At 45.5% G+C, this 21,418-nt stretch overlaps 1 protein-coding gene and 1 pseudogene across 12 annotated transcripts in view; one reads left to right on the forward strand and one right to left on the reverse strand.

Moving 5' to 3' along the window:
• Positions 1-21,418, forward strand: part of SIPA1 (signal-induced proliferation-associated 1) — a 310,973-nt gene that overhangs the window by 268,624 nt on the left and 20,931 nt on the right. The window lies entirely within an intron of this gene.
• Positions 13,653-13,771, reverse strand: LOC134971261 (5S ribosomal RNA; annotated as a pseudogene).

The raw sequence follows: 21,418 nt of genomic DNA on the forward strand, positions 1-21,418 counted from the left end.
TTAGCTGTAGCCGCTACCCCCCCATTATCTTAGCCATAGCTGCCTCCCCAAGCGGGTTAGGGTAGGGAGCAGGGGAGGGGTAAATTATTTACCCTGTCCCCTTTCTGCAATTTAAAAATCAGGATGCCGCAGTCTGTCATGTGACCGCCTGCATTCCAATCACACCGCAGTACATAATGGGTTAAGTTTAACAGTCAAACTGTAACAAGCTGGAAAGACTGCATGGATAGTTTAATGGTTAGCATTACTGCCTCACAGCACTGAGGTCATGGGTTTAATTCCCACCATGGCCCTAACTGTGTGGAGTTTGTATATTCTCCCTGTGCTTGCGTGGGTTTTCTCTTGGTACTCAGATTTCCTTCCAAAATCCAAAAATATACTGGTAGGTTAATTGGCTCCCAACAAAATTAACCCTAGCTTGAATGTGTGTGCGTGTACGTGTGGTAGGGAATATAGAGTGTAAGCTCCACTGGGGCAGGGACTGATATGAATGGGCAAATATTCTCTGTAAAGCACAGCATAATGTATGTGCACTATTTAAATAACTGATAATAAATAACAAGCTACAGTAAATCAGACTAAACATTATAATACAATACAGAAATATGAATGGCTTTTACTTGTCTTAGAGAAAATATACAATAAAATAACCATAGAAAAAAACAGTTTAGTTACATACAACTTGACATAGCACACAGTAATAAACAATCTTAACATAAAAAATTAAATAAGTAAAAAGCTGGGCATATATTATACAATTATCTGGCAGACCAGATGTCCCATCTGGCTTGTTTGCTCTCAAATACTGGAAAACAGCAAAAAAACTGTCATTCATACAAATTGGTTAAATCCGTGATTTCCCAATTTGTCTGAACAACCGTTTTTGTTAATTTCCCAATGTTTGGGAGCAAATGCTCGTTTCATTCCAACCAGCCACTTTGGGCAGATGGTCTGCCCAGTTTTAGTAAGAATAAAAATAAAAAGGTGTAATAATGTGGTCTCTAACTTATTAAGATAAATAAGAATTTTCCTCAGCTTTATAGGTGAATTTATGCAACCTATATTCCAATTATTCAAGTGGACATAGATAAATCATGTAAATACATAATGTCAAAACATAATAGCTTTCAACAAGAAAGATAATACATTTATACGAATGCAAAAAGAGGAAGGAACCTAGGTTTTTATAGAGCCAGGGACCACATAGATCATACGGAAAAAAAATTCCAAACAAAACCAATCTTACAATAGCAAAAAAACAAACAAAAAAAACCAACCAATTTTTAGACTCTGGAATAACATATCACAAATCATGACAGTTGGTAAACTGCTGCAAACTAAGGGGGTCATTCCGAGTTGTTCGCTCGGTAAAAATCTTCGCATCGCAGCGATTTTCCGCTTAGTGCGCATGCGCAATGTTCGCACTGCGACTGCGCCAAGTAAATTTGCTATGCAGTTAGGAATTTTACTCACGGCTTTTTCATCGTTCTGGCGATCGTAATGTGATTGACAGGAAGTGGGTGTTACTGGGCGGAAACAGGCCGTTTTATGGGCGTGTGGGGAAAAACGCTACCGTTTCCGGAAAAAACGCAGGAGTGGCTGGAGAAACGGGGGAGTGTCTGGGCGAACGCTGGGTGTGTTTGTGACGTCAAACCAGGAAGGACAAGCACTGAACTGATCGCAGATGCCGAGTAAGTCTGGAGCTACTCAGAAACTGCTACGAGGTGTGTAATCGCAATATTGCGAATACATCGATCGCATTTTTAAGAAGCTAAGATTCACTCCCAGTAGGCGGCGGCTTAGCGTGAGCAAATCTGCAAAAATCAGCTTGCGAGCGAACAACTCGGAATGACCCCCTAAGCTCCTAAGAGCCATAATGGGATCCCTGAAAAATAGTTTAACGTCACTAATGACAATACCCCCTAAACAGGTCCGCAATATTCAATTATATAGCCTATGTATTCACAAGAAGTAAGTTAAAGAGAAAATAATAAAATGAAACTAGTATCAACACTCCATTACAGTAGTGTATAGCCACTACAAATAAATACATTCTATTCCAGGCTAGACCCTGCAGGTTTTCCAATAAATTTCAATAAAATTATCATATAACTAATCAAGGCTCTAATGCAGTAATTATTCAACTTCCCCAATATGAGCTCCTAAGGATAAAAAAAACAGTAATGCAATTAAATTAGTATCAGTGTTACAGTGCAATATTATATATTCACTAGCTGGAGTACTCAGCGTTGGCCGGGATTTTAAGAATGTCTATTTACAAAAATAAATGTAAATATTAAACACACAGTATAAATAACATTGTAGATAGCTGAATACCCGTGCTTCGCTACGGGATGAGAATGGTAAATTAGAATGTTAGTTGTTTGTTATTTTACGTTGGTTGGAGATCTAGTATATAGGCATATCTTGCTTCCCTGACACACTTTGTGTAGTGGCCGGACCCCGTTTTGTTCCCCCAAGGGACCCTGCTCTTCCCACTATAACTCACAGTCTGTGGCTTTATGCTGCCTCCATTCCCCTCCTCACATCATGTCAGTGCCCCTGTGAAATTATCGTTTTATTTAGTTTCTTTAATAGCGTAGCACATTATGTATCTCCTGATATACTCTGTGCTGCTGGTGGACCATGCTACTTCCACTATATAACTCTCAGTGTGTGGGTTTGTGCTACCTCCATTCCCCTCCTCACATCATGTCACTGGCCCTGTCACATGCAGCCCTGTCATCACTGACATATCATGCATGTCCTGATATAGTCTGTGCTGCTGGCCCACCCCTAGGGGTGCTAGTGATGTGTCACCACCACAGTGTTTGCTCCCAGAGTGTAAGTCATATGTGTACCAAGTTTGGTGTAATTTGCTCCAGGCATTCCAGAGTTATGCTGTCTGCTGAAAAACTCTGTGCTGCTGCCTCATCCCTAGGGGTGTCTAACCCGCACAGTGTTTGTTCCCAGCTTGTAAGTCATATGTGTAGCAAGTTTGTTGTAAAGTGGTCCAGGCATGCGGGAGTTATGCTGTCTTCTGAAATACTCTGTGCTGCTGTCCCACCCCTAGGGGTGTCTAACCCCCAGAGTTTGTTCCCAGATTGTAAGTCAGATGTGTGCCAAGTTTGGTGTAAATGGCTCCAGGCCTTCCACAGTTATTCTGTCTGCTGACATACTCTGTGCTGCTGTCCCACCCCTAGGGGTGTCTGACCCCCACAGTGTTTGTTTCCAGAGTGTAAGTCATATGTGTACCAAGTTTGTTGTAAATTGCTCCAGGCATTCCAGAGTTCTGCTATCTGCTGAAATACTCAGTGCTGCTGCCTCACCCCTAGGGGTGCTAGGGGTGTTTTCTCCCCACAGTGTTTGTTCCCAGACTGTAAGGCATATGTGTACCAATTTTTGAGTACATTTCTCCAGCAATTCCGGAGTTATGCTGTCTGCTGATATACTCTGTGCAACTGTCTCCTCCCCCTAGGGGTGCTAGGGATTTCTAATTGTTTTAGTTGCCTCAGCCGTGTTTTAATACGCTTGTATGTAAAAAACGATGGATTTGTATAGAAGGACAGAAGGACAAATTTTCGCTTTTATATAGTAGATTGCAGTTAAGGCTCAATCAGTCAGTTTTCAACAAGGCACCTTTACTTCAAATATTCTAATAAATTTCACTAAGGATTTTATATAACTAATCAAGGCCCTGATGAAGATTTACTGTGATGGTTAGCTTGTGCCCTTTTATCCATGAAAGTGGAAGCATCTTCTGCATGAACTAAAGTCCATAGGTACAGCTTTTTCCCCCCTGGTATCCTTCAGCACACTGACTATTACCTGTAACAATACTTGAACCTATCTGGTAATAGAATTTCAGAGAATTGGTTACATACGTTTGCAAAGACATGGTTAGCTGCTGAGCCGCGTCAAGGCTTATCTGATCTCAGCAGTCTTAACACTACATAATAGCAGTGCCCAGAGAGGGCCATGTGATTTGTCTACAGTAAGGCCCCATGATAAAGACTCATACAAAACTGCATCCAGACTGAGTGCTAGCTTACCTGAGAGCCCCCCCAAAGATATCCTACTGGCACTAAAGTCCATGAGTCCTAAATCTGTAAAAATCTGCAGATGTGCAGGTATAATGCAGCAAACTTTTGACATTCTTCAATCAATTTTGCGCAAAGAGAAGAAAATTGTCTTCTGGCTTTTGATAATTCAGCAGAGTAATCCTGAAAGAGGCGAAGACTACTGTATGTCCCTCTCATTCTAGATGGAACACTTTTCTCGATGCAGTCCATAAAGCCGCCTTATGTGAAAAAATTCAAACATTGGAAAAATCACTACTCTAGGCCTGGTAGAGGAATTGTCTCTGATAGTATCAATACGATGTGTTCTTTCAACAACCATATTAGCACAGTCATCAAAAAAACTGTTAACAGAGCTGACAAATTTATATAGCGACACTCCATATAGGGTTTCTGGGGCACTCACTAGCCCAGTGGTTCCCAAACTTTTTTGAATCACGGCGCCCTAAAGTATCAAAAAATTTTCACGGCACCCCTAGGCCAATAGTTTCTTATTGAGAACTTTAGAAAGAAATATTAAATGAAGTAATTTGTGTTTATATCCCTTCCTAAGGGTCAGTTATGTGTTGAGGGACAAGATTTGCTTCTGTTTGTCCACATATTTTATGAGTGGCAGCCACCACCAGCACTGGTTTTGCTTATTACATTGTTGATAAATAATTTGAAATGGTCCTAGACCACCAATCCAAGGCACCCCTGCAAGTACCCCGAGGCACCCCAGGGTGCCACGGCACACAGTTTGAGAACCACTGCACCAGCAGCAAGTTGTTCCTCGTTGAGTGATTTTCTAGATCATCTAACTCAAACTTTCTTCAATAATGTCACCTTAGAGCAGAGGTGGGGAACTTGCGGCACTCCAGCTGTTGAACTACACATCCCAGCATGCCCTGCAACAGTTTTAGCATAACCAAATAGCAAAACTGTAGCAGGACATGCTGGTATGTGTAGTTCAACAACAGCTGGAGGGCCAAAGGTTCCCCACCCCTGCCCTAGAGTATCAGCATTTTTTTCACGGCACCCCTAGGATAAAAAAGAATTATCAATAAAGTTGGAAAAAAATAAGGAGATTTATGGTAGACTTACCATTGTTAAATCTCTTTCTGCGAGGTAGACTGGGTTCCACAGGGAATATACATAGTTACAAGTCAGTGAGGTTGAAAAGAGGCAAAATGGCCATCGGGTTCAACCTGTATTCTGTGTTAATCTGTTCATATTATGCGCCTGCTGAAGTAATGGGTTAGTACTAATTGACAGCTATGAATCTTACCACTCCCAGATAATTTAATGTCAATATGTTAAATTCTATAGCCCTAGATACATTTTTCAGTTAGAAATTTGTCCAATTCATTTTTAAATGCATTTACAGAGTCTGCCATTATTACCTCCTCCGGCAGGGAGTTCCAAATCTTTATTGCCCTTACCGTGAAGTACCCTTTCCTACGTTGAGTACGGAATTTTCTCTCCTCTAGCCTCAGCGAGTGCCCCCGCGTCCTATACAGAGTTCTTTTAATAAACAAATCCGCTGCTAGCTACTTGTAATGACCCTTTACATATATGAGATATTAATAATGTCTCCTCTTAGTCGCCTCTTTTGTGGTGTATGTATATTTAACCTAGTAAGCCTTTCCTTGTACTCCAGTGTCTCTAACCTTTTAATCAATTTATTAGCTCTTCTTTGAACTCTTTCTAGTTCTCCGATATCTTTTTTATAATACGATGCCCAAAACTGAACACAATATTCCAGGTGCGGACGTACCAATGATTTGTACAGCAGCAGGATTACATCCTTGTCCCTTGTCTCAATGACCCCTTTTTATGCACGCAAGCACTTTACTTGCCTTCTTTGCTGCAATTTGACATTGTGTACTGTTATTAAGCCTATTATCTATGAGCACCCCCAAATCTTTTTCCACCATAGTTACCCCTATATTTCTCTGACGTCCTAGTGGATGCTGGGACTCCGTCAGGACCATGGGGATTAGCGGCTCCGCAGGAGACAGGGCACAAAAATAAAAGCTTTAGGACTAGGTGGTGTGCACTGGCTCCTCCCCCTATGACCCTCCTCCAAGCCTCAGTTAGGTTTTTGTGCCCGTCCGAGCAGGGTGCAATCTAGGTGGCTCTCCTAAAGAGCTGCTTAGAAAAAGTTATTAGGTTTTTTATTTTCAGTGAGTCCTGCTGGCAACAGGCTCACTGCAACGAGGGACTTAGAGGAGAAAAAGTGAACTCACCTGCGTGCAGGATGGATTGGCTTCTTAGGCTACTGGACACCATTAGCTCCAGAGGGATCGAACACAGGCCCAGCCATGGAGTCCGGTCCCGGAGCCGCGCCGCCGACCCCCTTGCAGATGCCGAAAAGTGAAGATGTCCAGAAACCGGCGGCAGAAGACTTTTCAGTCTTCATGAGGTAGCGCACAGCACTGCAGCTGTGCGCCATTGTTGTCAGCACACTTCACACCAGCGGTCACTGAGGGTGCAGGGCGCTGGGGGGGGGCGCCCTGGGCAGCAATGATAATACCTTGTTCTGGCTAAAAATACATCACATATAGCCCCTGGGGCTATATGGATGTATTTAACCCCTGCCAGGTCTCACAAACACCGGGAGAAGAGCCCGCCGAAATAGGGGGCGGGGCCTATCTCCTCAGCACACAGCGCCATTTTCCTGCACAGCTCCGCTGCGAGGAAGGCTCCCAGGACTCTCCCCTGCACTGCACTACAGAAACAGGGTAAAAAAACAGAGAGGGGGGGCACTTTTTTGGCGATATTGATATATTAAGCTGCTATAAAGGAAACAACACTTCTGTAGGGTTGTTCCTATATATTTATAGCGCTTGGGTGTGTGCTGGCAAACTCTCCCTCTGTCTCCCCAAAGGGCTAGTGGGGTCCTGTCTTCGATAAGAGCATTCCCTGTGTGTCTGCTGTGTGTCGGTACGTGTGTGTCGACATGTATGAGGACGATGTTGGTGTGGAGGCGGAGCAATTGCCGGTAATGGTGATGTCACCCCCTAGGGAGTCGACACCGGAATGGATGGCTTTGTTTATGGAATTACGTGATAATGTCAGCACGTTACAAAAATCAGTTGACGACATGAGACGGCCGGCAAACCAGTTAGTACCTGTCCAGGCGTCTCAGACACCGTCAGGGGCTGTAAAACGCCCTTTACCTCTGTCGGTGGACACAGACCCAGACATGGACACCGAATCTAGTGTCGACGGTGAAGAAACAAACGTATTTTCCAGTAGGGCCACACGTTATATGATCACGGCAATGAAGGAGGCTTTGCATATCTCTGATACTGCAAGTACCACAAAAAGGGGTATTATGTGGGGTCTGAAAAAACTACCTGTAGTTTTTCCTGAATCAGAGGAATTGAATGAAGTGTGTGATGAAGCGTGGGTTAACCCCGATAGAAAACTGCTAATTTCAAAGAAGTTATTGGCATTATATCCTTTCCCGCCAGAGGTTAGGGCGCGCTGGGAAACACCCCCTAGGGTGGATAAGGCACTCACACGCTTATCAAAACAAGTGGCGTTACCGTCTCCTGAAACGGCCGCCCTCAAGGATCCAGCTGATAGGAGGCTGGAAACTACCCTGAAAAGTATATACACTCATACTGGTGTTATACTGCGACCAGCCATCGCCTCTGCATGGATGTGCAGTGCTGGGGTGGTTTGGTCGGATTCCCTGACTGAAAATATTGATACCCTGGATAGGGACAGTATTTTATTGACTATAGAGCAATTAAAGGATTCTTTTCTTTATATGCGAGATGCTCAGAGGGATATTTGCACTCTGGCATCGAGAGTAAGTGCGATGTCCATATCTGCCAGAAGAAGTTTATGGACGCGACAGTGGTCAGGTGATGCGGATTCCAAACGGCATATGGAAGTATTGCCGTATAAAGGGGAGGAATTATTTGGGGTCGGTATATCGGATTTGGTGGCCACGGCAACAGCCGGGAAATCCACCTTTTTACCTCAGGTCCCCTCCCAACAGAAAAAGACACCGTCTTTTCAGCCGCAGTCCTTTCGTTCCTATAAGAACAAGCGGGCAAAAGGACAGTCATATCTGCCCCGAGGCAAAGGAAAGGGTAAGAGAGTGCACCAAGCAGCTCCCTCCCAGGAGCAGAAGCCCTCCCCGGCTTCTGCAAAGCCCTCAGCATGACGTTGGGGCTTTACAAGCGGACTCAGGGGCGGTGGGGGGTCGACTCAAGAATTTCAGCGCACAGTGAGCTCACTCACAGGTGGACCCCTGGATCCTGCAGGTAGTATCTCAGGGTTACAGGTTGGAATTCGAGAAGTCTCCCCCTCGCCGGTTCCTAAAGTCTGCTCTGCCAACGTCTCCCTCAGACAGGGCGACGGTATTGGAAGCCATTCACAAGCTGTATTCTCAGCAGGTGATAGTCAAGGTACCCCTCCTACAACAGGGAAAGGGGTATTATTCCACACTATTTGTGGTACCGAAGCCGGACGGCTCGGTAAGACCTATTCTAAATCTGAAATCTTTGAACCTGTACATACAAAAATTCAAGTTCAAGATGGAGTCACTCAGAGCAGTGATAGCGAATCTGGAAGAAGGGGACTTTATGGTGTCCCTGGACATCAAGGATGCTTACCTGCATGTCCCAATTTGCCCTTCACATCAAGGGTACCTCAGGTTCGTGGTGCAAAACTGTCATTATCAGTTTCAGACGCTGCCGTTTGGATTGTCCACGGCACCTCGGGTCTTTACCAAGGTAATGGCCGAAATGATGTTTCTTCTGCGAAGAAAAGGCGTATTAATTATCCCTTACTTGGACGATCTCCTGATAAGGGCAAGGTCCAGAGAACAGCTGGGGGACGTAGTAGCACTAACCCAAGTAGTGCTGCAACAGCACGGGTGGATTCTGAATTTTCCAAAATCTCAATTGACCCCGACGACACGTCTGCTGTTCCTGGGAATGATTCTGGACACGGTTCAGAAAAAGGTGTTTCTTCCGGAGGAGAAAGCCAGGGAGTTATCCGAACTTGTCAGGAACCTCCTAAAACCAGGAAAAGTGTCTGTGCATCAATGCACAAGAGTCCTGGGAAAAATGGTGGCTTCTTACGAAGCGATTCCATTCGGCAGATTCCACGCACGAACTTTTCAGTGGGATCTGCTGGACAAATGGTCCGGATCGCATCTGCAGATGCATCAGCGGATAACTTTGTCTCCACGGACAAGGGTGTCTCTTCTGTGGTGGTTGCAGAGTGCTCATCTGTTAGAGGGCCGCAGATTCGGCATACAGGACTGGGTCCTGGTGACCACGGAGGCCAGTCTGAGAGGCTGGGGAGCGGTCACACAGGGAAGAAACTTCCAGGGAGTGTGGTCAAGCCTGGAGATGTCTCTTCACATAAATATACTGGAGCTAAGAGCGATTTACAATGCTCTAAGCCTGGCAAAACCCCTGCTTCAGGGTCAGCCGGTGTTGATCCAGTCGGACAACATCACGGCAGTCGCCCACGTAAACAGACAGGGCGGCACAAGAAGCAGGAGGGCAATGGCAGAAGCTGCAAGGATTCTTCGCTGGGCGGAAGATCATGTGATAGCACTGTCAGCAGTGTTCATTCCGGGAGTGGACAACTGGGAAGCGGACTTCCTCAGCAGACACGATCTACACCCGGGAGAGTGGGGACTTCATCCAGAAGTCTTCCACATGATTGTGAACCGTTGGGAAAAACCAAAGGTGGATATGATGGCGTCCCGCCTCAACAAAAAACTGGACAGGTATTGCGCCAGGTCAAGAGACCCTCAGGCAATAGCTGTGGACGCTCTGGTAACACCGTGGGTGTTCCAGTCAGTGTATGTGTTTCCTCCTCTGCCTCTCATACCAAAAGTACTGAGAATTATACGGCAAAGGGGAGTAAGAACGATACTCGTGGCTCCGGATTGGCCAAGAAGAACTTGGTACCCGGAACTTCAGGAGATGCTCACGGAAGATCCGTGGCCTCTACCTCTAAGACGGGACCTGCTTCAGCAGGGACCGTGTCTATTCCAAGACTTACCGCGGCTGCGTTTGACGGCATGGCGGTTGAACGCCGAATTCTAAGGGAAAAAGGCATTCCGGAAGAGGTCATCCCTACCCTGGTAAAAGCCAGGAAGGAGGTGACTGCACAACATTATCACCGCATTTGGAGAAAATATGTTGCGTGGTGTGAGGCCAGGAAGGCCCCGACGGAGGAATTTCAACTGGGTCGATTCCTACATTTCCTGCAAACAGGATTGTCTATGGGCCTCAAATTAGGGTCCATTAAGGTTCAAATTCCGGCCCTGTAGATTTTCTTCCAGAAAGAATTGGCTTCAGTTCCTGAAGTCCAGACTTTTGTAAAAGGAGTACTACATATACAGCCCCCGGTTGTGCCCCCAGTGGCTCCGTGGGATCTTAATGTAGTTTTGGATTTTCTCAAATCCCATTGGTTTGAGCCACTCAAATCGGTGGATTTGAAATATCTTACATGGAAAGTAACCATGCTACTGGCCCTGGCTTCAGCCAGGAGAGTGTCAGAATTGGCGGCTTTATCGTATAAAAGCCTATATCTGATTTTCCATTCGGACAGGGCAGAACTGCGGACGCGTCCTCAGTTTCTGCCTAAGGTGGTTTCAGCGTTTCACCTGAACCAGCCTATTGTGGTGCCTGCGGCTACTAGCGATTTGGAGGATTCCAAGTTGCTGGACGTTGTCAGGGCATTGAAAATATATATTTCAAGGACGGCTGGAGTCAGAAAATCTGACTCGCTGTTTATACTGTATGCACCCAACAAGCTGGGTGCTGCTGCTTCTAAGCAGACGATTGCTCGTTGGATTTGTAGCACAATTCAACTTGCACATTCTGTGGCAGGCCTGCCACAGCCTAAATCTATCAAGGCCCATTCCACATGGAAGGTGGGCTCATCTTGGGCGGCTGCCCGAGGGGTCTCGGCATTACAACTCTGCCGAGCAGCTACGTGGTCGGGGGAGAACACGTTTGTAAAATTCTACAAATTTGATACCCTGGCTAAAGAGGACCTGGAGTTCTCTCATTCGGTGCTGCAGAGTCATCCGCACTCTCCCGCCCGTTTGGGAGCTTTGGTATAATCCCCATGGTCCTGACGGAGTCCCAGCATCCACTAGGACGTCAGAGAAAATAAGATTTTACTTACCGATAAATCTATTTCTCGTAGTCCGTAGTGGATGCTGGGCGCCCATCCCAAGTGCGGATTGTCTGCAATACTTGTACATAGTTATTGTTACAAAAAAATCGGGTTGTTATTGTTGTGAGCCGTCTGTTCAGAGGCTCCTACGTTTGTCATACTGTTAACTGGGTTCAGATCACAAGTTGTACGGTGTGATTGGTGTGGCTGGTATGAGTCTTACCCGGGATTCAAAATCCTTCCTTATTGTGTACGCTCGTCCGGGCACAGTATCCTAACTGAGGCTTGGAGGAGGGTCATAGGGGGAGGAGCCAGTGCACACCACCTAGTCCTAAAGCTTTAATTTTTGTGCCCTGTCTCCTGCGGAGCCGCTAATCCCCATGGTCCTGACGGAGTCCCACCATCCACTACGGACTACGAGAAATAGATTTATCGGTAAGTAAAATCTTATTTTTCCTCATCTAGAGTGTAGGATGCAAGTGTGTTTTTTGTCCCAAAATGCATAACTTTGCATTTTTCTATATTGAACCTCATTCTCCATTTAGACGCCCAGGTTTGAAGTTTAAATAAGTCATTCTGTAGAGACTCCACATCGCCTTCTGAATTACAGTAATTACCTTACACAGTTTAGTATCATCTGCAAAGATTGACACTGTGCTTTCCAGGCCTATTCCTAGATCATTGATAAATATAGTGAACAGCAGTGGGCCAAGAGCGGACCCTTGTGGTATTCCGCTGACTACTGGTGCCCAGCTAGAGAGCATCCCATTGACCACTGCTCGTTGGACTCTGTTATCCAGCCAATTACTTATCCATCTACAAATAGTATATCCTAGGCCAAGTTCCCTTAATTTATTGATCAGTTTATGAGGCACTGTATCAAAGGCTTTTGCAAAATCTAAATACACCACGTCCACTGCTTTTCCCTGGTCAAGATTCTCGCTCACTTCCTCGTAGAAGTTAATTGAGTTGGTTTGACATGATCTGTCCCTTACAAACCCATGTTAATTTTTGCTAATAAACTTAGTAGCCTGTAGGCGCTCCTCTATGCTATCCCTCAAAATGCCTTCCAATATTTTACCCACTATAGAGGTTAAACTAACTGGTCCATAGTTTCCAGGATTAGTTTTAGTTCCCTTTTTAAATAAAAGCACTACCTCAGCTATGCGCTATTACATCGGGGTGTAGAGATGGATCTTGATCCAGGCACCAACAGGTTAAAACTTTTGCTGTCCCAGGATGCATTGGGGCCTCCTCTATAACCCCGCCTTCAGGCACTGTGAGCTCAGTTTCATTAACCAGCCCAATGCAGGACCAGGTAAAAGAAAAGGCAGATGTTAGTCACATAGAACCACATTCTCACGACAGGAGACGGGACCAGCGGCTAATGCCATACAAACCCATAGAAGCTAGGTGCGTCAGGGTGGGCGCCCTGTGGAACCCAGTGTACCTTGCAGAAAGAGATTTACCAATGGTAAGTCTACCATAAATCTCCTTTTCTGCAGCAGGGTACACTGTGTTCCACAGGGAATACATCAGGGATGTCCTAAAGCAGTTGAGAACCCGGCGTCCAAAGGAAGCATCCTGGGAGGCGGAAGTATCAAAGGCATAAAACCTAATGAACGTGTTCACTGAGGACCACATAGCCGCCTTGAACAATTGTTCTGCGAACGCGTCCCGGCGGGCTGCTTAAGAAGGCCCAACAGACCGAGTAGAATGGGCTTTAATAGCAGCAGTTGCTGGAATACCAGCCTGCGCATAAGTTTGTGCTATCACCATTCTAATCCACCTGGCCAAGGTTTTCTTATTCGCAGGCCAGCCACGTTTGTGGAAACCAAACAGTACAAAAAGGGTATCTGACCTCCTTGAAGAACTGCCCGGTCACAATGAAATATCAGAAAGGGTGGACGACAGGACAAAGCGCCTAGGTCCGGCACCCTTCTGGCAGAGGCAGTAGCCAGTAAGAACAGGACCTAAGCTGTAAGCAATTTATGGTCCACTGACTCAAGAGGTTCAAATGGAGACTCTTGCAGGGCATTCAGGACAACAGACAAATCCCGTGGAGCCACAGGAGGGACACTGACGATATTGCTGGCAGATGGCATTCCGCCCATTGAAGTATCTTTGACACTTCCAACATATATGATGTCTGTATGAATAGTAGTGTGATAATGAAAAGATGAAAACATAACTTTTAATAGTCTATATATAATAAAAGGCTAGGTACACTAATTGAATTTACTAAAAAAATTAAAAAAACACAAGATACCCAATTTAATGATGAGATGGCTTTAAACTTTCTAAGCCATACATAAAGTTAAGTCTGCGAACATATTGATGGATTATTACTGTGATAATTCAGTATCTAGCAAGCAAATGCCCATCCCTCCGTGGGTTCAGTGCAATCACCAATTCAATTCCACTGGAGACCCACAACACCTGGTATTCCTGAGTGGTCTCCCACTGAAGTACTGACCAGGCCCAACACTGTATCGCCTCCAAGATCAGACGGGGTTGGGCATACCCAGTGTGGTATGGTAGTGGGTGACGTATGGAAAAGGGCAGTGAGTGCAACTATTATGTGCGGGATGTGTGTTATTGTGCCAGTTTAGCCAAATGCATTCCTCCTTACTAGATAATTTTGTTGACCGTCATTGCACCAGTTTAGCGACCCAGACACATGCCTGAACCCATGCTTCAATACCTTTTGCTGCCCAGGAGGCTGCAATAGTGGGTCTATGTACAGCACCTGTTAGGGAGTAAATAGATTTCAGGCATCCCTCCACATGTTTATCTGTCGGTTCCTTTAGTGAGGTGACAGTAATGACAGGCAGAGTAGAAGATACCACTAGACGTGACATGGGAATCCATCGGCAGTGGGTTTTCCAACTTGTTACTTAACTCTGCAGGGAGAGGATATTGAGCTAAGGTTTAGGTAAGGGGAATTTCTTCCCCGGCTCAGAACAGGATTCTCGGCGTATATCCATTAAATGGTCAGAATGTGGTAATAAAGTTTTAGCTGCCTTCTGACGTTTAAACTTATCAGGTTTCTTAGACATCGTAGTGGGATCCTCATCATCATCAGAGATTTGGAGGATCTGTCTAATAGCAACCACCAAGTCAGGGACATCAACCTGTGAAGAAGATTCCTCGTCAGAAGCATCTGATTCAGTGTCTGACAGGACAGTTAGTTCCCCATCCTCATCAGAAGAAACCTCTGAGAGATGCGTGTATTGTGAGGAGGTAGCAGCCCTCTTAGATGACCCAGGGGCACGAATGTGACCTATAGCAGATTTATGTCTAACCAAAGATTGGTTTAATTGCTGCAACTGGTTAGACAAATTATCCACCCAAGGTGGATTAACCATAGGGACAATTTGTGGCTGTAATGGCACAGGTGATCCCATAGTAGGCGTAAGACGGTCCACCAGAGTACCCAACAGGGTTGAGAACTTAGCTCAGGGTGGCTCCTGATTGGTTGCAGGAGCTGCGGACTGACTGGGAGAGGTATGGCACACATTACACACACCATCATATAACACTTCCCCCTCAAGTAAATCCTTGGTGCATGCCCTGCATGATGCGGGAGCTTCCCACGACTTACTGCCCTTTTTGTTAGACATTTCAGTAAATGCAACAATAGAGCGTATGAGTACGATAAAGCCAGACAGAGTACAATACCTGAGAATAAATTCTTTAGTATGTGACTGAGTCCCCAGTACACAACACCTGCAAATAAATCCGGTATTAGGTAACTGAGTACACAATATAATACGTGTAATCGGTAAATACTGTGACGCACTATATAATTGACCCTGATGCACCAAGTCCCTTAGGGTACAAAATACGATATATCTGGGAAACACTGAAAGTGAAATCTATACAACAGATACAGGCACACACAGTCACAGTGATAATGCAGATAATTATTAGTTATGACAATAAAACTGCACTGGACTAGTATACAATAGAATATCAGTATATATACACTGCTCAAAAAAATAAAGGGAACACTTGAACAACACAATGTAGCGCCAAGTCAGTCACACTTCTGTGAAATCAAACTGTCCACTTAGGAAGCAATACTGATTGACAATCAATTTCACATGCTGTTGTGCAAATGGAATAGACAACAGGTGGAAATTATAGGCAATTAGCAAGACACCCCCAATAAAGGAGTTGTTCTGCAGGTGGTGACCACAGACCACTTCTCAGCTCCTATGCTTTCTGGCTGATGTTTTGGTCACTTTTGAAAGCTGGCGGTGCTTTCACTCTAGTGGTAGCATGAGACGGAGTCTACAACCCACACAAGTGGCTCAGGTAGTGCATCTCATCCAGGATGGCACATCAATGCGAGCTGTGGCAAGAAGGTTTGCTGTGTCTGTCAGTGTAGTGTCCAGAGCATGGAGGCGCTACCAGGAGACAGGCCAGTACATCAGGAGACGTGGAGGAGGCCGTAGGAGGACAACAACCCAGCAGCAGGACCGCTACCTCCGCCTTTGTGCAAGGAGGAACAGGAGGAGCACTGCCAGAGCCCTGCAAAATGACCTCCAGCAAGCCACAAATGTGCATGTGCCTACTCAAACGATCAGAAACAGACTCCATGAGGGTGGTATGAGGGCCCGACGTCCACAGGTGGGGGTTGTGCTTACAGCCCAACACCGTGCAGGACGTTTGGCATTTGCCAGAGAACACCAAGATTGGCAAATTCGCCACTGGCGCCCTGTGCTCTTCACAGATGAAAGCAGGTTCTCACTAAGCACATGTGACAGAGTCTGGAGACGCCAAGGAGAACGTTCTGCTGCCTGCAACATCCTCCAGCATGACCTGTTTGGCAGTGGGTCAGTAATGGTGTGGGGTGGCATTTCTTTGGGGATGGCCGCACAGCCCTCCATATGCTCGCCAGAGGTAGCCTGACTGCCATTAGGTACCGAGATGAGATCCTCCGACCCCTTGTGAGACCATATGCTGGTGTGGTTGGCCCTGGATTACTCCTAATGCAAGACAATGCTAGACCTCATGTGGCTGGAGTGTGTCAGCAGTTCCTGCAAGACGAAGGCATTGATGCTATGGACTGGCCCACCCATTCCCCAAATCCAATTGAGCACATCTGGGACATCATGTCTCGCTCCATCCACCAACAGACTGCACCACAGACTGTCCAGGAGTTGGCGGATGCTTTAGTCCAGGTCTGGGAGGAGATCCCTCAGGAGACCATCCGCCACCTCATCAGGAGCATGCCCAGGCATTGTAGGGAGGTCATACAGGCACGTGGAGGCCACACACACTACTGAGCCTCATTTTGACTTGTTTTAAGAACATTACATCGAAGTTGGATCAGCCTGTAGTGTGTTTTTCCACTTTAATTTTGAGTGTGACTCCAAATCCAGACCTCCATGGGTTAATAAATTTGATTTCCATTGATAATTTTTGTGTGATTTTGTCATCAGCACATTCAATAATGTAAAGAACAAAGTATTTAATAAGAATATTTCATTTATTCAGATCTAGGATGTGTTGTTTAAGTGTTCCCTTTATTTTTTTGAGCAGTGTATATATATATATATATATATATATGTGTGTGTGTGTGTGTGTGTGTGTGTGTGTATATATATATATATATATATATATATATATATATAATACACAGCGTGGTCCTAGACCGGTGGTATATATCAGAATACTCGTACAATATACTCTGTTACAGGTACACTTGTTCTTAACTAATGCTACCTGTATAAAGACATGTAGAATACTTAAGTGTTTGTAAAGTCACAGCGCTGTAGACAGGCGGCTTTACAAGGGAGACCTTGCCCTGCAGTCCTGGAGACCAGCCGCAGATATACCTAAGATGGCGCCCAGCGTCTCAGTCAGGGAGTGAGGGAAAGTGGAAAGCAGTTTGGCGGGAAAATCTGCTCAGAGATGGCGCTATGGGCCGGGGGAGGGGCTACAGGTCAAGCGCCGGCTCCCCTATGCTGGTCCTCACCGCCTGGTCCTACGGAGTCTTAGTACACTCGACCTGTACTCCTATGCCCTGGCAGATATAGTGGGGTCCCTGTGCGCAACAGTGTCCACGCCAGCATCGTAGTCCATCTCCCTAGACTGCGAATGGAACGCGATTTAGTAGCAGGTCCCACTGCAAGTACCTGGGTACTGAGCCGCGGGAGTATGCGACGCCACTTGGGAGGTGATGGAGCTGCAGCACTGAATGTCACTCTGACATATAACAGTGCTGTGGCCATTGAAGTCTTCTTAGAAAGCTTTTTTCAGGGCTGCCCAGCGCAGCAACCCCTGTTGACTAGCCTACTCTGCAGGCACCAACTCAAAACTGGGCTCACAGTGCTTGGAGGCGGGGCTACAGAGGAGGCCCAATGCATCCTGCGACAGCTAAAGCTTTAACCTGTTGGTGCCTGGATTAAGATCCATCTCTACACCCCGATGTATTCCCTGTGGAACACAGTGTACCCTGCTGCAGAAATTAAATTAAACAAATTGTGCCTACCTGTCATCCTTAGGCTCAGCTATGTGATGGAGGACAGGGTTGTGCTTCTGATTGTCGACATGTTTTATGATTGGCAGCCACTATCACTGGTTTTGCCTATCAGGTTGATCATAGTTTTATTTAGTCCTGGACCAACAAGTCGAGGCACCCCTGCAAGAGCCTCGCGGCAACACAGGGTGTCGAGGCACACCGTTTGGGAATCACTTGTCTAACTTACCTGTAATATGGTTCTGAGTGTTTTATCATGTAGGCAGACTTTTCCTTCACTTTACAGTAAATTGTTAAAGCACTCACCCAGCTGAGCATCTATTGTATCCATCCTGGTAGAGAGCTGTAATATCTGCTATTTAAGTTCCCATACAGCATCCGCAAGTTGTTTGGCTTGCTCCAGAAACTAGAGGGGATGCATAGTATCTTGAATTGCCTTTACTATATCTTCATGAGTGAGAAATGTTGGGGGCAACTCTTCCGAAGATTGTTCAGTGCTGGTAGAAAGCGTAGGGAAGGTAGATGCAGCTCTAACCCCTGGAGAATCACTCCCAGCAGTCATAATAGGTACTGCCTTTACCCCATTGTCTGTTTTTTTCCTGGTTCTACCCGGAATGGAGGTACAGTAGATAGGAATTTCTCTATTCAGTGGTACAGAAAGGCCAAATGGACAGCAGTAAGGAACAGTTTACACAGGTTTTCTTTTCTTTTTTTTCCCTTCTTCCTTCCTTTTCCCTTTCATTTCCTTTTCCTTCCCTCTCCGCTCCTCTTCATACAATTTTATTGTTCAGTGATAGTGTACAAAAACAAATCAAAGAGAAATTGAAGTGTCAGCGAATGCAGCAAAATGTCTTTCAGTATGACCAGGATACGCACTTTGCGACCAGTAACATCACTAATTTTCACTGCCAACCCATACAGATGCACAGGAAAAAAGGCAATAGACACACCCATTTTTTCTCTCCACTTGCTTGGGTGAGTAAGTGAATTTTGAAGGTTGCATTTGAATCCCTGAATGTTGGGGCATAGTTTAATAGAACATGGGAGAGCATTCCATAGGTTATGGGACGTACAGGAGAAATCTTGGATACAGAAGTTTGAGATGGCAATCAGTGGTGAGAGTAGGAGAGTTGGCGGTCACCGGCTGAACAGAGTGCAGAATGGTGTGTGGAGGGGAAATGAGGTTGGAAATGCTGATGGAAAGGAGACCTAAATAGCTATGTAGGTGACAGTGAGGAGTTTAAACTTGTCCCTATAAGGTGGCGGGATGGGCAGAGAGGGGGCAGTAGCAGTGTGTTACAAGAGAAAAATCAGGTCTGGTACCATCTTTAAGGAGAGATTGAAGAGGAGAGAGGCGGATGAGGGGAAGACTTATTAATATATACTTTTACTCCTAGCGCATAACAATTCTGTCTACTGTGGATAGACACAGCTGTATAAATAAAGGATATATTACACATATATGGTGCCCACAGGCAATTATTGATTTTATTACAAATGAATTGCATTAAAATATAAACTTAAATAATATTGGTGGCTCCCTTAAAAAGTTAAAACTAAACTGCTAATACCGATATACAACACAGGACAAAACTTGAACATTAAACCATATAACAAATAGAGATATACTGTAGATAGTCTTATCACAATAATCACAATCCTAGTTCCTGCTGGTATAGATTCCTCAAATGTGAATGGATGTAAGTTTGTATCTTAATAATGTTGTACACTTCATAGAAGGGCTTGCCGACAGAGTTAAACTTATCTCATATTTACCAACACCATAATGGGTTATGACGCTGTTACAGAACTCCAACACAATCTACGTAAGACCCGCAGATCCACTGTAAGAGTGTTCTGCCTACAATAGCTGCCCATTGTTCTCTTACTGTATGTTTCATACACTGGTACTTAGGATACCGCCAGGTCTTAAACCTCCGGCAGTAGGGGCTTACACAATTGGCTGGAGACCAGTGGACTGGAAGCTGGAATAATATATGGAGATGGTAAGTCTGGAACACAAAGGAGATGAGACTACAGACAAAAAAAACTTTTAAACACAAAAGGTAAGGGTAGTACTGTAGCCAGGGACTCAGTAGGTGTGGGTGCGACACAGTGAGTTGGAATGGAACCCTGTGAGGATGAGCACAGGATATACACTGGGAAAAGCAACCAGGACTAATCAGCAGTGCTGGAGGGAAGAGCACCTCTTAATGACTAACTTTGTGCACCTGCAGCACTGCACATCTCCTACAAACCTGACTGACAGTGGAAGCAGCTCCAGGATCCCCTGCGGCGGTCCAGTTGCCTAGCGATAAGCGGGGATCACCAGGCTGAAACAACATGATGTCCCAGTCACCTAATTACGGACAGGACCTGCGGGAGAGGAGAGTCGCAGAGGAACAGGCGCTGTAGGATGTTCTAAATCCTCACAGGGTCTGGTTTCCTGATGTCCTTACGATGCAGAAGAGCATGGCTAAAGTCCTTGTGCTACGGGTGGATAACGGTACTAACAGATTACAGGGTGAGGGGAATGAAAGAGAGAAGGTTGCAATAGTTGAGAAGAGAGATGAAAATGGAGTATACAAGTGCAGAGGGAGAGGAAGGGGCAAATTCTGGCAATGTTCTGTCGTGGTACAGTGACTGCATGTGTGGAGTAGAATTGAGGGTGATTCCTAGGCCACAGACTTGATGAACTGAGGAGCTGATGGTGTTTTGACAATGGGGAGGGGTGGAAACATGAGAAAGACTCAAGACAATGAGCTCAGTCTTGGACATAGTAAGCTTGAGAAAGCATTGAGACATCATTATATTACAGACCATTAGAAATGCAAGACAGGAGGGAAGAGAAGAGCCCAGGGGAGTACAAATAGATTTGTATGTCATTAGCATTAAGATGTTACTAAGTGAAGATAAGTAATTTGAGAAGAGATAGGGTGCCTAGAAATGACCCTTAATGGATGCCTACGAAGAGCGAGAGAGGCGGGCTGCTCTTTGTGGATTGGTTAGAGAAATAGTAGGAAAAAAGGGATTTTAATTACCTACCGGTAAATCCTTTTCTCGTAGTCCGTAGAGGATGCTGGAGTTCCATTTAGTACCATGGGGTAAAGACGGGTCCACTAGGAGCCATGGGCACTTTAAGAGTTTAATAGTGTGGGCTGGCTCCTTTCTCTATGCCCCTCCCACCAGACTCAGTCTAGAAACTGCGCCCGAGGATACGGACATACAGTACTTCGAGAGAAGGAAATACACAGATAGTGGTGAGATTCACACCAGCTCACACATAACAAAAAGGAAAGCCAAGCTAACCAAATTTGAACGAATCAGCAACAGCTGAACCAATAAACTGAACCAAGTAACAATGCAGGAATCCGAAGCACTGGGCGGGCGCCCAGCATCCTCTACGGACTACGAGAAAAAGATTTACCGGTAGGTAATTAAAATCCTATTTCTCTAACGTCCTAAGTGGATGCTGGGGACTCCGTAAGGACCATGGGGAATAGCGGCTCCGCAGGAGACTGGGCACATCTAAAGAAAGCTTTAGGACTATGTGGTGTGCACTGGCTCCTCCCCCTATGACCCTCCTCCAAGCCTCAGTTAGATCTCTGTGCCCGAACGAGAAGGGTGCACACTAGGGGCTCTCCTGAGCTTCTTAGTGAAAGTTTTAGTTTAGGTTTTTTATTTTCAGTGAGACCTGCTGGCA

The sequence above is a fragment of the Pseudophryne corroboree genome, chromosome 11 (assembly GCF_028390025.1).
Source record: "Pseudophryne corroboree isolate aPseCor3 chromosome 11, aPseCor3.hap2, whole genome shotgun sequence".
NCBI classification, from domain to species: Eukaryota; Metazoa; Chordata; class Amphibia; order Anura; family Myobatrachidae; genus Pseudophryne; species Pseudophryne corroboree.